Genomic DNA, 14,804 nt, shown 5'->3' on the forward strand with positions numbered 1-14,804 from the left:
TCTGGTGGAAGATGTAGTGAAGGTTGGCGTGTAGAGCCTTGGAGGGGGCCTAGGAGAGGGGCTTACCTACAGGCAGGAGCTGAAAGGAGATTCTCTCTGCTTCATTGTCTCCAAAGAGTGGACAACCTGTGGAGCAGGAAGGTGCCAGCCCAGCGTAAGGCCTGAAGGCAGCCACCGACCCACCAACCTCACAGGAGAGGCAGAGTGAGTAATCCTGCACCCCATGGGCTGGTTAAGGGGAGAGGGCAGTCAGGTGGAACACCTAACTAGCTTCTCATCTGGGACTGTTTTGCTATGCGGCAGTTTCAGTGTCCCCTTGGCCAGGGATACCCTCAGGCAGCTGGGTGAAGAAAAGGATTCATCTGGGGTCTGAGGGGGTACACCAGAGAGCTGGAATGCTCCCAAAAGAGATACTATTTTTGTCCACATCTGTACATGGTTGCTAAGGAGTTTGTCCTCAAGTTTGCAGTTTCCTTAGGCATCCCATACACCCTTCAACCCCAATCAAGTTTTTAACCCCTTAATAAAATCACAAAACCAAGCTCAAGGACTGTTTACTGACTTCAGTGTGCAGGTGTGGAAGGAAATGTGTGTTGCCTGGCTGTGCAGAGCTGTAGTGGGACCCACAAATCAGAGACTCCTAAGGGGGTAGTGCTACACTAGTTTCTAGGGCAGTGACTAAATCAAACCAAGAGAATGCAGATGAAAAGGGAACAATTGCATGGATAGCCTCTACTATAAGGTCACAACTTGATTCATACATTAGTCCCTCAGCTGCTCTAGCAGGTAGTACTGTGTCAGAATGAAACCTGATCCTGACCAATTCTTCATTGTGCCTCTGTTTAGAGTGAAAATCTGTCTCATCTACAGTAGTACATTTTAAAGAAAAATTGTCCCAAAAGTATAGGCAAGTATTCAGTTACTGAAGTCGAAAAAAGGGATACAATCACATACATCCCCAAATATGAACAAGGAAAAATAGGACAGGACTAACACGTGATGTGTGCAGCTGTGCATTTATTATAATCTTACCAAAAGAATAGTGCTGTAAAACAACCATCAGTAAAATAAGTCAGGAAGACAGAAAGGGGGTTTTTAACTAAAACTGTGTGGTGCATAATCTGGTGCAGCTCTGCACAGAAACCAATCAGCTTTCAGGTTTTATTGTCAAAGCTTAATTGAACAAGCTGATTGGTTACTATTCACAGCTGCACCAGATTCTGAGTGCACCAGTTTTAGTAAATCTCCCTCAAAGTATAAAAAGATCATAAGGAACAAAATGTCGGATTCAGGAGCGGACTGACCATTTGGAAACTCGGGCACTGCCTGAGGGCCCGGGGTCAGTAGGGGGCCCCATGAGATGCCCCTGGTACCTTTTTCATAGGCTTTTTTGAGTTTGGGCAAGGACACAGGGGCCCCATGATCCCCTATTGCCCGGGGGCCCCATGAGTTGTCAGTCCGCCCCTGGTGGGGTTTATTCCAGACAGCAACAGGCAAAGAGGTTTGAAGTTTCAAGTGAATGTTTCAGGGTAAACCATCTTCATCAGCAGATACCTGGTCATCATCAAAAGGAACCGATGCCCTATATCAAAATAAAAAGCCAACAAGAAAAACTCCAATCTGGTTCATTAAAAACGCTAATGGGGATAAAGCAGAGCATTCAATTTGATGGTTTTGTGTTGATTACTGTTTTTTGAGTAAAGAATCCAAAGACCATCACTCCCATGATTTATTATCCTGATGCAAGACTAATAAGTGCATTTTCTCTATTATGAGTGCATAATTGATTTCTATTATAGTCTTACAAGCTTGAGATAATACACAAGGTCGTTGCGTCCCTCTTTTTCTTGTTTTGTCGAAATCCTGCCTTGCATAGAATACTACTAAAGAGAATGCAAAGCATGCTGAGCTTCATAAAAGGGATTGGATTGTAACATCTTCATATATTCCTGTAACATGAATGCATATGAGGCTGATTTAAATTCTTATAAAATCAAGGGGAAAAACACTGAAAAGATGTATTGCTTTAGATGTGCTTCTAGTAGTATTGTGTTTTAATTACACCTACAACTACTCTCTTTATTGTAGAATGAATGTGGAAGTGAAGCTTTGTCTCCTGTTGGCGGTTCTCAGTCAGCAAAGTACTGCAGGTGCCCAGAATTCCTTTGTTCCAGGTACCCAAAGAAATTCCACCAGAATCTGTACTATCTGATTTCTCTTTGGCGGGGTCACCAATGGGGCACAGCAGCCTGAATTCCTTAAAGTAACTATGTTCATAGCAAACTGTTTATAAAGCTGCAAATTCAGTTACACGCAGGACCTTCTGGTGCTTGCACACAACTTTCAAATTTGTTTTGTACACTTTGGAGTCCCAAAAACATATGGTGCAAATCCTGACATCCAGAAGCAGAGTTAGGAGATGACTAACCTCCCATCTCTGTGTCCAGCTACTGCTCCAGAAGAAGGGCAAGAAAGGCTGGCTGTTGGGGGAGCACTTGCAATAATGCAGATGTAGCATCCCCCTAGATAGGTGTTAGGTTTGGATAGATTAAACTTAGTTGTGTTTTGATAGGTGAATTCAGTTGTTACACTGTAGCCAGTGTGGTTGTAAGTTTTCATGCACACTGGACATTTTTACAGCTGCAATTTTTGGCTTTTGGAGTTTTTTTTCTAGTGCCAGTAAACTCCCCAGCATGTTATCCTATGTGTCCATGCACACATAGGCTGTAATCAGCGTTTTTTGAATGGAAAAAACCCCAGAACTAGTGGGTTTCTAATTGAATTGTTTAGCTGAAAAAACGCTCCAATGCTGAAAAACGTGGCAGAATGCGGTAAAACGCAGCAAACCGCCGTTTTTGGGTGGTTCTTTTAGCAAAATTTTTTTTGTGTAAAAAACTCTAAAAACTCAAACACGGAAAAACGCAGCTAAACGCTAAAGCAAAAACACTGAAAAACTTGCGTTGTAAACGCAACTTTACACAGCTAACACTAAAAGCGTTATTAAAACGCCCAGTGTGCATGGAGCCTAATTGTTGTTAGGTAAAAGCATAACTTGCACACTGTAATCAGTGTTGCTGTATTGTGCAAGTTAGGGCTGCTTAGTGTGATCAGCTGCAGCCACCCTGATAGCTCTTTCTGTATCCAGAAAGTTCAAGAAGCTTTTGGATATTAGGTGTGCAGCTATGCAGATGGCAGTGTGAATATTGATATAGCCTGCCTATCTGAGGCTGTGATGGCATGCTGGGTAACTGTATACAGTATCTCACAGCAGTGAGTACATTTTATTATATCTTTTCATGTGACATCACTAAAGAAATGACACCTTGCTACAATGTAAAGTAGTGAGTGTACAGCTTGTATAGCTGTGTACATTTGCTGTCCCCTCAAAATAACTCAACACACAGCCATTAATGTCTAAACCGCTGGCAACAAAAGTGAATACACCCCTACGTGAAAATGTCCAAATTGGGCCCAAAGTGTCAATATTTTGTGTGGCCACCATTATTTTCCAGCACTGCCTTAACCCTCTTGGACATGGAGTTCACCAGAGCTTCACAGGTTGCCACTGGAGTCCTCTTCCACTCCTCCATGACAACATCACGGAGCTGGTGGATGTTAGAGACTTTGCGCTCCTCCACCTTCTGTTTGAGAATGTTTCTCAGATGCTCAATAGGGCTTAGGTCTGGAGACATGCTTGGCCAGTCCATCACCTTTATCCTCAGTTTTTTTTTAGCAAGGCAGTGGTCGTCTTGGAGGTGTGTTTGGGGTCATTATCATGTTGGAATACTGTCCTGCAGCCCCAGACCATGTCACTCCCACCACCATGCTTGACTGTAGGTAAGACACACTTGTCTTTGTACTCCTCACCTGGTTGCCGCCACACACGCTTGACACCATCTGAACCAAATAAGTTTATTTTGGTCTCATCAGACCACAGGACAAGGTTCCAGTAATCCATGTCCTTAGTCTGCTTGTCTTCAGCAAACGGTTTGCGGGCTTTCTTGTGCATCATCTTTAGAAGAGGCTTCCTTCTGGGATGACAGCAATGCAGACCAATTTGATGCAGTGTGCGGCGTATGGTCTGAGCACTGACAGGCTGACCCCCCACCCCTTCAACCTCTGCAGCAATACTGGCAGCACTCATACGTCTATTTCCCAAAAACAACCTCTGGATATGACGCTGAGCACGTGCACTCAACTTCTTTGGTCGACCATGGTGAGGCCTGTTCTGAGTGCAACCTGTCCTGTTAAACCACTGTATGGTCTTGGTTACCGTGCTGCAGCTCAGTTTCAGAGTCTTGGCAATCTTCTTATAGCCTAGGCCATCTTTATGTAGAGCAACAATTCTTTTTTTCAGATCCTCAGAGAGTTCTTTGCCATGAGGTTCCATGTTGAACTTCCAGTGACCAGTATGATAGAGTGAGAGCAATAACACCAAATTTAACACACCTTCACCTCATTCACACCTGAGACCTTGTAACACTGAGTCACATGACACCGGGGAGTGAAAATGGCTAATTGGGCCTAATTTGGACATTTTCTCTTAGGGGTGTACTCATTTTTGTTGCCAGCGCTTTATACATTAATGGCTGTGTGTTGAGTTATTTTGAGGGGACAGCAAATGTACATTGTTATACAAGCTGTAAACTCACTACTTTACATTGTAGCAAAGTGTAATTTCTTCAGTGTTGTCACATGAAAAGGTAGAATAAAATATTTACAAAACTGTGAGGGGTGGACTAACTTCTGTGAGATATTGTATATTCAGTGAGCACACTGAGCTCTGGGTCTTTTTCCTGTATAGGATTGGTCCAGCCTGGAGGGGGGCATGCTGACCTCTCAGGCAATGCTGCTGAACCTTCTGCTGTAGGCCACGGGTGGGTGACATGAAGACCTGAGTGCTGAGACCCAGGTTCTCCTAAAGCTACATGAGGGGCCAGCTACTGAAGATCTGGTGTGGTATCACTGAGGAAGGCAACCAGCTGTTCTTGGGCCTTGTGAGCAGTGTTAATTTTGACGTCAAAATTCAATTTAGTTTTAGTCATAAATGCCATTTTAATTTTAGTCGTACTTTAGTCATCTGCATTGTTTTAGTTTTAGTCGTATTTTAGTCAACTAAAATCTCCAGTACATTTTAGTCCACTAAAATCATTTTAGTCCATTAAAATCTAATGGGTTTAGTTAAACTGTAATGCATTTCTTAAAGCGGAGTTCCACTCACTCTGTAAAAAAATAAAAGTCAGCAGCTACAAAAACTGTAGCTGCTGACTTTTAAAAAAACAGCCACTCACCTGTCCAACGATCCCGCGTTGCCTCCGCCACAGCCCGTTTCACCAGCCGTCCTGTATTACGGGCGCCAGCATCTTCAGTGTGGGTACTCAGTTGTGACAGCTTCCGGCTTCATAGCCGGGTTCCCACTGCGCATGCGCAAGCAGCGCTGCGCTTCCTGAATGGCCCCGTCGTCTTCTGGGACCTGTCACGTGTCCCACAAGACTTCGGGGAGGGAGAGTAGGAGGAAAACTTCCATTCCCGATCGCCTAGGCGATCACAGTGGGAGGGGGTACCTGTCAAATTCGGGTACCCGTCTCCCCCGCTCCCCAAATGTCCAATCCTTAATGGGAATGGGGAGTGGGGGAACAATCTTTAAAGCGGAACTTCCACTTTTGGGTGGAATTCCACTTTAAGCATTTCTCCAGAATTTCCAAACTCATTATATACTCCTGGAGTAAAAATCTAATAACATCTTATTATTTATGGTATTAAGGTTTGAACATGCACTACAGACACAGATTTAGCAGTTGTGACATATAACCAGAGTTAATTCTTATGTCAAATTTGGATTTAATTTTTGTCATAATCTTTTGACTAAAATGCCATTTAAGTTTTGGTCGTATTATAGTCATTTGAATTCTTTTGGTTTTAGTTGTGCTTTAATCGACTAAAATAGTATTAATTTAGCCGAAGAAAATATTTTTGGCAAAATTAAGACTGCTTGTGAGTACAGACACTTCTAAAGGATCTTAGAGACTGTGTGCTACTTAAACCCCCCTGGTACTAGGAAGTTGGCTGTGGGTCTCACTAAAGGGGACACCGACTGGTGTTCAGAAGTGCTTTGTCCGCTTAATCTCTTACCAAAAGGTACTCTGCTCTACTTTGCTGCTACTACTTCTACTACTTCCTTAAAGCTGAAGTGATCTCTTGCCTACTCTAGCTGAATGTACTCTAATTAGCTTATTGTTGTTCTACGCTAGAAAGGCCATCACTCTGAATTGGAAAAAACCTGCTTCTCCATCTATTACGTCATGAAAGTGGATAATTAATGCTAATTTACCACTTTATAAGTATACTTATATGCACAGAGGATGCCTCAAAAAATATGATAGAATATGGTCCAAATGGCTGGCCAAACCCTCCACTGCCTCTGACATGCCATAGTCTGTGCAATATTGTATTTTCATACTGCTTTTGTATTTTCTACTAGCCTTTGGGACATAGTGCTCGCTATAATGTACACTAGTATGGGAAACTTCATATGTACACATTTATTTCTTGGTTGGTAGAGACGACCATGTGGGCATCTCAGAGTCTCTTTTGATGCAGCCTTTGTTGTACTTTCTTTGGATGTATGATTGACCTTCTCTGCCCCTGCGAGGGTAGGATAAATGTGAACCAATTTTAATGTCGTTTGTATTTATGCTCTCAATGTGTTAAAAAGTTTAGTAAAAAAATATTTAAAAAGAAAAGCTGAAGTCTACTGTTTTGTTTCAAGCACAGACTTCGTCATAGCTTATTGGAAAGAATACCTCAAAGTCCTCAACTGTACATAGTTCTTGTTTTTGGAGTATCAACACCCTTAGACTGGTCATTGGAGAATTGTATGAATGAGCCTATGTGCCTGGCTGCAGGGCAAAGCTTTTGGGGAAGTGCTGGGGTAGTGCTGCATATACTTGCACATTATGGCAAACTTACCTCTGGTTGTTCTGCTTCCTTAAAAAAGTTCTTTTTTACGCTACAGTTTGTTTATCAGCTGATGGGTAGTTCAGGTAATAATAATAAGGCAGAGGGAAGGAAGGTGGGAGTGTAGCACTGTATTTTGGCTTCCAGAAATTATATTCAGAGTTTCCTAATGTGCTCAAGCGAAACTGAAAGATGGCTTCAGGACATTAGATGCTATTCTTTTACCTAGGTTTCTCACTTGACATTTTTACAGAGGTATTTTTTTTTACTACAGTGCCAAGTCACATTTATTTGTTGGTGATATGGTTAAGTTTATTTAAAAGGTCCTTATTTATACTTTTAGATACAACAAAGTCATTAACGGAATATTTTTTTTCCCTGCTGTTATCAGTACTCCTTCTCTTTATATACAGCAGATAAAATAAGTATTGAACACGTCACCATTTTTCTCAGTATATTTATTTCTAAAGGTGCTATCGACATGAAATTTTCACCACATATCAGTAAAAACCCATGCAATCCATATATACAAAGAAACCAAAACAAATAAGTTCACAAATTGAGTTATTTGTAATAAAATGGAATGACACAGGGAAAAAGTATTGAACATGCTAACTGAAATGTATTAAATTCTTCATACAAAATCCTTTGTTGGTAACGACAGCTTCATGAGGCCTCCTATATGGAGAAACTAGTCACGTACATTGCTCAGGTTTGATTTTGGCCCATTCTTCCACACAAACCGTGGGCCTCTTCTATGAACTGTGATCTTTAGTTCTCTCCATAGATTTTCTATTGGATTCAAGTCAGGTGATTGGCTGGGCCTTTCTAGCAGCTTTATTTTCTTTTTTTGAAACCACTTGAGAGTTTCCTTGGCTTTGTGTTTGGGATCATTGTCTTGCTCAAATGTCCACCCTCATTTCATCTTAATCATCCTGGTAGATGGCAGCAGATTTTTATCAAAAATGTCATGGTACATTTTTTCATTCATCCCTCCTTCAATGACATGAAGTTTGCCAGCACCGTATACTGAACAACAAACCCACACCATGATGTTCCCACCTCCAAGCTTCACTGTTGGTATGATGTTTTTGGGGTGATGTGCAGTGCCATTTGACCTCTAAACATGGTGTGTATTATGGCAGCCAAGGAGTTAAATTTTGGTCTCCTCTGACCAGACTATATTCTCCCAGTATTTCACAGGCTTGTTTAGATGTTGTGCAGCAAACTTTAAACGAGCTTCAACATGTTTTTTCTTCAGCAATGGAGTCTTGTGTGGTGAGCGTGCATACAGGACATGGTGGTTGAGTGCATTATTGTTTTTTTTAAATAATTGTACCTGCTTATTCCAGGTCTTTCTGAAGCTCTCCACAAGTGGTGCTTGGCTCTTGGACAACTCTTCTGATAATTCTTTTCACTTTTCTGTCAGAAATCTTGCGAGGAGCACCTGGTTGTGGCCGGTTTATGGTGAAATGATGTTCTTTCCACATCTGGATTATGGCCCCAACAGTGCTCACTGGAACATTCAGAAGTTTAGAAATCCTTCTGTAACCAATACCATCAGTATGTTTTGTAACAATAAGGTTGCAAAGGTCTTGAGAGAGCTCTGTGCTTTTACCCATCATGAGACGTTTGACACCTTGCTAATGAGACCCCTTTTTAGGCAATCAGTTGAGACTGAACCAGCTGATATATTAATTTGTACTGACAAGGGGCAGGATTGCTTTCTAATTACTGATATATTTCAGCTGGTGTCTTGGCTTTCCATGCCTTTTTGCACCTCCTTTTCTTCATGTGTTCAATACTTTTTCCCTGTGTCATTCCATTTTATTACACATAACTTAATTTCTGACCTTATTTGTTTTGGTTTCTTTGTGTGTATGAATTGCATGAGTTGTTACCAACATGTGGTGAAAATTTCATGTGAATAGCACTTTTAGAAATACTGTATATTTGCTGAGAAAAATGGTGACAAGTTCAATACTTATTTTACCCATTGTATACTGTACAGGAAACCAAGGATGGATCCAAGATGGGAACTATGTTTCACTCATATTTGTGGTCCTTTTAAGAAGGATGATTTGTGTGCAGTTGGTGTGCTCAGGGATTCTCACCTATGCAGGGTGAGGGGGTTCCAGGACATTCCAATCAGAAAGGATAGTACTAATTTACTGCGCTCTCTTGATTAATAATTTCTTATTTGGGACCCGGAATTTAGAGGTTCAGAGAGATATTTGGATGGGAAAGAACCTCCACTTTTTATTACAGGAACTCTGGTCCCAAAAGGGTTAAACTTACCTCCAGGAAGAAAGCCTTAAATACAGGAAGCTCCTGGAGCAGGTGTGGAGTTTGTAGGAGGTTTGGTGAGCAGACAAGTGGTCGGAGTGCTGCATGTCTGCTGGGAGCTGCCTAAAAACACCAGGATTGAACTTCCTGCGGGTAAAACCCTTGTATGAACAAAAATAAAGTGTGGTGTGCTGTCCCTTTAAAAAAACAGACAACCAACCCCACACATATTAAATAGTCCTTAAGTGATATTCAATCCTTCATGAGGAACACTCTTCCTTTGAATGTCTCAGTGTCCACAAAATTAGTCATTCACATTGTAAAACATATAAAAGATCAGTTTTCCAATCACCAAAATGGAACACTGCTCTTTTATGTTTTACAATGTGAGTGTTTTATGTGCTTAATAAAAGCTATTTATTCATTATGCGGGATAGCACTATGAAGCACTGTTTCTTCTTTTGAGTTACTAATATCCCATTGGAGATGTCTCTTAAAGGGACAGTACGTGTGAAGTAGCTGCCAACAGATGGCAGTAGATCTGCAGTGAGTCATCAACACAAAGCACTTGTGACCTATCATGCTGTAGGTCATAGAAAGAGGTGAGCATGTATTGCACGCAGGTGATGGGAATTTGTGTTGGACACCAGAGCACTTTTAAGGATGTACCATTTTGAACGAATTCATAAGAACACCGTAGCACTTGATTTAGAGCACTTTGTTTTCAATATCATTATGAGCGCATATAGTTTATTGTTATTATTTTGATTTTATATATACGGTGTTGCACTACGAGTTTTTTTTTTCCTTTTTTTTCGAGCCACATCTACATTGGAAGCCATAAGGGTTAGTCTCAGTGAAGATAATCTCATAGGAAGTAGCTACTAAGAGTTGGAAGCTGACTTGCAACTACTGTTAATTACAGCACATTTCACCTATATAGTGTGTAAGTCAAACTGCAAGGTGAGCAAGCATTGCACTTACAGTATAGGTGTGAATCACTCATTTTGTGGACACTGAGACACTTTAAGGCTAGGTTCACACCTATGCAGGTTGCGTTTGACCCGTTTCTGCATTGCGTTTTGCGTTGCGTTTTTGCACCTGCAATTTTGCCTTGTTTTTGCTGTGTTTTGCCTTTTTATTTTTTCATTTTTTTTCTTTGTTGTTGCTAGGCAGATTTAAAATGCAAAACGCATAACAAACTCGGCAAAAACGCAGCAAAAACTCACTACATGCTTTTCTGCAGCATTTCCATTGAAGTCTATAGAACCAAAAACGCAACTTTTTGCGTTCAAAAAAGTCCCTGACTCGGGTGAAAACGTGGAGTTGTGAACATGTCCCATAGGAAATCATGTTAAATGGACTGTTTCAGCAAAACGCAAAATGCTGCCGAAAACGCTTAGGTGTGAACCTAGGGTAAGGAAGAGTTTCCTCATGAAGGATTGAATATAAATTAAGGAATTGGGAGATCACTGAGTTTTATTTTATTAGACTTCTGAGCATATGGTGTATATTTACTATTTAATATGCATGGGGTAGGCTGGCTGTTTGTTTTTTAAAGGGACAGGGCAGTAGGACATGCTTCCAATCACATGATCACTGTGAGACCCAATTACAGTGACCACACAATCAAGAAACCCATGAAACACCTATTGTGTCTGTGCCCTACTTTGGGCACAAACAGCAAGTAATACATGCATGTAAACCAAGATATACAACTCTTACATAAAAAGTCCAAAACAAATAAAGTGAAAAACAATAAAGTGTCCACATGTGATTCTTAAAAATATGGTGCAAACCAACAAATGTCCACGTGTGATTCCTGATATTATAACACAATAACATAATCCATAAAGTGCAACCATTCTTCCGCAACGGAGTGAAATAATATAAAACTTCAGAAAAACAAAGTGCTTCACTTAAAATCCACCAATTCCTGATTCTTGTTTCCACTCCACCTGATTGTACTACCACCATCACAGAGAACTCACCAGACAGCCATGACCTTCTCAATTAAGAGTTGGTCTATATGCGCCTGTCTGTATGTATGAATTCCCCCACTCCAGTACGTCAATCCACCATGCTCCTCATTGTTGGCTTCACCAAGGATGCCATGTGTTAAATGGGGAGAAGGAAACTCCGATACCATTTTATTAACATTTACATCAACATGTATAAAACCATTGGTAAATCTGCTCACATGTTATAGTGCATTAAGCCCTGCACTTGTATTTAAACATTGGGTTTGAACATTCAATGTATTACCCGGCTGTCTGCCTCACAATGCTCAGAACGCTCCACACGTCATGCGTATCTCACCACTTCCGGGTCACCAGGGATTTTGAATAAAGCACTTTATTTTCCAGAAGTTTTATATAATTTCACTCCGTTGCGGAAGAATGGTTGCACTTTATGGATTATGTTATTGTGTTATAACAGGAATCACATGTGGACATTTGTTGGTTTGCGCCATATTTTTAGGAATCACATGTGGACATTTTATTGTTTTGTACTTTATTTGTTTTGCACTTTTTGCACTTTATGGATGATGGCAATATTTATGAAATATATATGTAGTTTCCCTTAAACGTTATTGTGTTTATAATAACAGGAATCACATGTGGACGTTTGTTGGTTTGCACCATATTTTTAGGAATCATGTGGAAATTTTATTGTTTGCACTTTATTTGTTTTGCACTTTTTTATGTAAGCGCTGTATATCTAGGTTAATATTTATTTTTCACATTATTGTGTATATCACAGCAGCTATTGTGTAACGGGGGGTTAATACAGTGCAGGTTTTTGGTTATATCTAATACATGTATGTAGTTTTCCCATGCACATTATTAATGTTGAGGTTTTTTTTTTTTTCGTGGTGGGTCATGATAATGGCAAGAAATATACAGTTTAAATGTTACATACATATATATATATATATATATATATATATATATATATACGCTGCTCAAAAAAATTACATAGTTAGTCTGGCTGAAAAAAGACATCCAGTTCAACCAAAAAAAAGTTATAATCCTATACCCACATTTGATCCAGAGGAAGGCAAAAAAAAAGCAAAACGTGATTCAATTTGCTCCTGCAGGGGAAAAAATTCCTTCCTGATCCCCCAAGCGGCAATCGGATATTCCCTGGATCAACTTTACCTAGAAATGTTAGTATCCAGTTATATTCTGTGTATTCAAGAAAAAAAATACAATTTTTAAAGCAATCCACTGAGCTGGCCAGAACCAACTCTGGAGGGAGTCTATTCCACATTTTCACAGCTCTTACTGTGTAGAAACCTTTCCGTATTTGGAGATTACATTTTCCTCCAAACGTAAAGATTGTCTCCTTGACCTCTGTGATGACCTCAAGGTGAATAACTGTACACTGAGTTCACTAAATGAACCTCTGATGTCTTTATACATGTTGATCATATCCCCCCTTAATCTCCTCTTCTCAAGAGAGAATAAATTTAGTTCCTCTAATCTTTCCTCATAGCTGAGCTCCTCCATGCCTCTTATCAGTTTGGTTGCCCTTCTCTGTACTTTCTCCAGTTCCCCAATGTTCTTTTTGTGAGTTGGTGCCCAAAACTGAACTGCATATTCCAGATGAGGTTTTACTAATGATTTGTACAGGGATAATATGATATCTCTCTCTCTCTGGAGTCTATACCTCTTTTAATACAAGAGAGGGTTTTGCTTACTAAACAGTGTATTGAAGTTGGCTTGTAAATTGGAGAAATCCTGTAAGGACGTTATTCCACTGTACAGTTTGGTGACATCTGCAAAGACTGAAATGGTATTTTTAATCCCAGACCCTACATTGTTTATAAATATATTAAAAAGTAAGGGTCCCAACACTGAACCTTGGGGTACACCACTGACAACCCAAGACCATGCAGAGTATGAATCATTAACCACTACTTTCTGAATACGATCTTTTTTCTAGTTTTCTATCCATTTACATATGGATTTTTCCAAGCCCGTAGACTTTAACTTACACATTAGCCGTGTGTGGGGAACTGTGTCAAACGCTTTTGCAAAATCCAAGTCTACCACGTCCACCGCCACCCCTCTGTCCAAGGTTTTGCTCACCTCATAAAAAGAAATCAGATTTGTTTGACAGCTTCTGTCTTTCAGGAATCCATGCTGTCTGTTGCTTAAAATTTTTTTTACAGCAAAAACTAATCTGGGTGGTCTTTTATTAAACTCTCCAGTATCTTCCCAACTATAGAAGTTAAACTAACAGGTCTATAATTACTTGGTAAAGATTTTGACCCCTTTTTAAATATTGGCACCACATTGGCCTTACACCAATCTAGCGGTACTATGCCAGTCATTAAAGAGTCCCTAAAAATTAGAAACAACGGCTTTGAAATGACAGAGCTCAATTCTTTAAGGACCCGTGGGTGTATGCCATCCAGTCCAGGTGCTTTATTCACCTTTATTCTGTCTAAATATTTCTGGATCATATCAATTGTGAGCCAACGTGGATCATCTGGAGCTGTGTCAATACCATGCCCATTATGGACAAGAGCTCCTCCATGCTTCTTTGTATACACAGAGCTGAAGAAGGTATTTAATTCATTTGCCTTTTCTTTGTCCCCAGTCACCCACTCTAGATTACTTTGTAAAGGGCCTACATGCTTGAATCTGACTTTTTTACTATTAATATATTTGAAGAATTTTTGGGGTTGGTCCTGCTATCTTTTGCAATCTGTCATTTGTCTTCAATTTTGCATATTCTGTTATATTCTTTGTAATGTTTAAACGATGATAACGTTCCTTCATTTTCATATTTATTAAAAGCTCTTTTCTTATTATTTATAGCTTTTTTAACTTTGGCCATAAGCCACATAGGTTTGAATTTTAGCCTTTTAAACTTGTTGCCCAGTGTCTTTTTGAAGAACTCCCATTTTTGTCTTGTGTTCATCAATGCCAATATTCCCTCTCAGTCTAAGTCTTGGAGAGCAGCTCTCAGCCTTGGAAAATTAGCATTCTTAACTGGTTGCCATCCAGCCACAGTGTTTTTACTGCGGCAGGACGGCACCGCTGCGCAGAATCACGTTTTTAAACGTCATTCTGCAAAACAGGTAGGGGGCGCGCGCGCCCACCCTACCTGTGCCGCCGATCGCGGCCGCAGGTGTCAATCACCGGGTCCCGGCCGGTCATTACCCACCGGGTTCCGGCGATTACCGGCAATCACTGACAGAGAGCACGGCTGCAGTGTTTACACTGCAGCTCTCCTCCATGTCAGTTCCGAGCACGCTGATCCTGAGAGAAGAGTTTATCTCTCGGGATCAGCTTGTTCCTGTGAAGCACACCCCCCGCCCCCTAGTAAAACACTCCCCTCACAAAGTTAACCCTTTCATTACATAAAGAAGTTAACTCCTTCCTCCCCAGTGCCATTAATACAGTGTCAGTGGGTTTTTTTTTTTGCACTGATCACTGTATTGGTGTCATCGGGGATGTCAGTGACCCCAAGTCAGTTCCCCCCCAGTGTTAAAATGTCCTCCGCAGTCCTGCAGTCCCGCCATAAGTCACTGATCGCCGCCATAAGTC

General features: G+C 40.7%; 1 long non-coding RNA gene across 1 annotated transcript in view; it reads left to right on the forward strand.

The window, feature by feature from the left end:
• The first annotated feature begins 2,093 nt into the window (after nt 1–2,093).
• The window catches only part of LOC149463786 (uncharacterized), a 29,594-nt gene continuing 16,883 nt past the window's right edge, over nt 2,094–14,804 (forward strand). Inside the window, exon 1 of the long non-coding RNA XR_016312391.1 lies at nt 2,094–2,174. This is a non-coding gene — a long non-coding RNA (uncharacterized LOC149463786). The remainder of the gene's footprint in view (nt 2,175–14,804) is intronic.

This window comes from Staurois parvus, unplaced genomic scaffold, assembly GCF_062004578.1.
Source record: "Staurois parvus isolate SC_StPar_1 unplaced genomic scaffold, SC_StPar_1.0 ptg000152l, whole genome shotgun sequence".
Lineage (NCBI taxonomy): Eukaryota > Metazoa > Chordata > Amphibia > Anura > Ranidae > Staurois > Staurois parvus.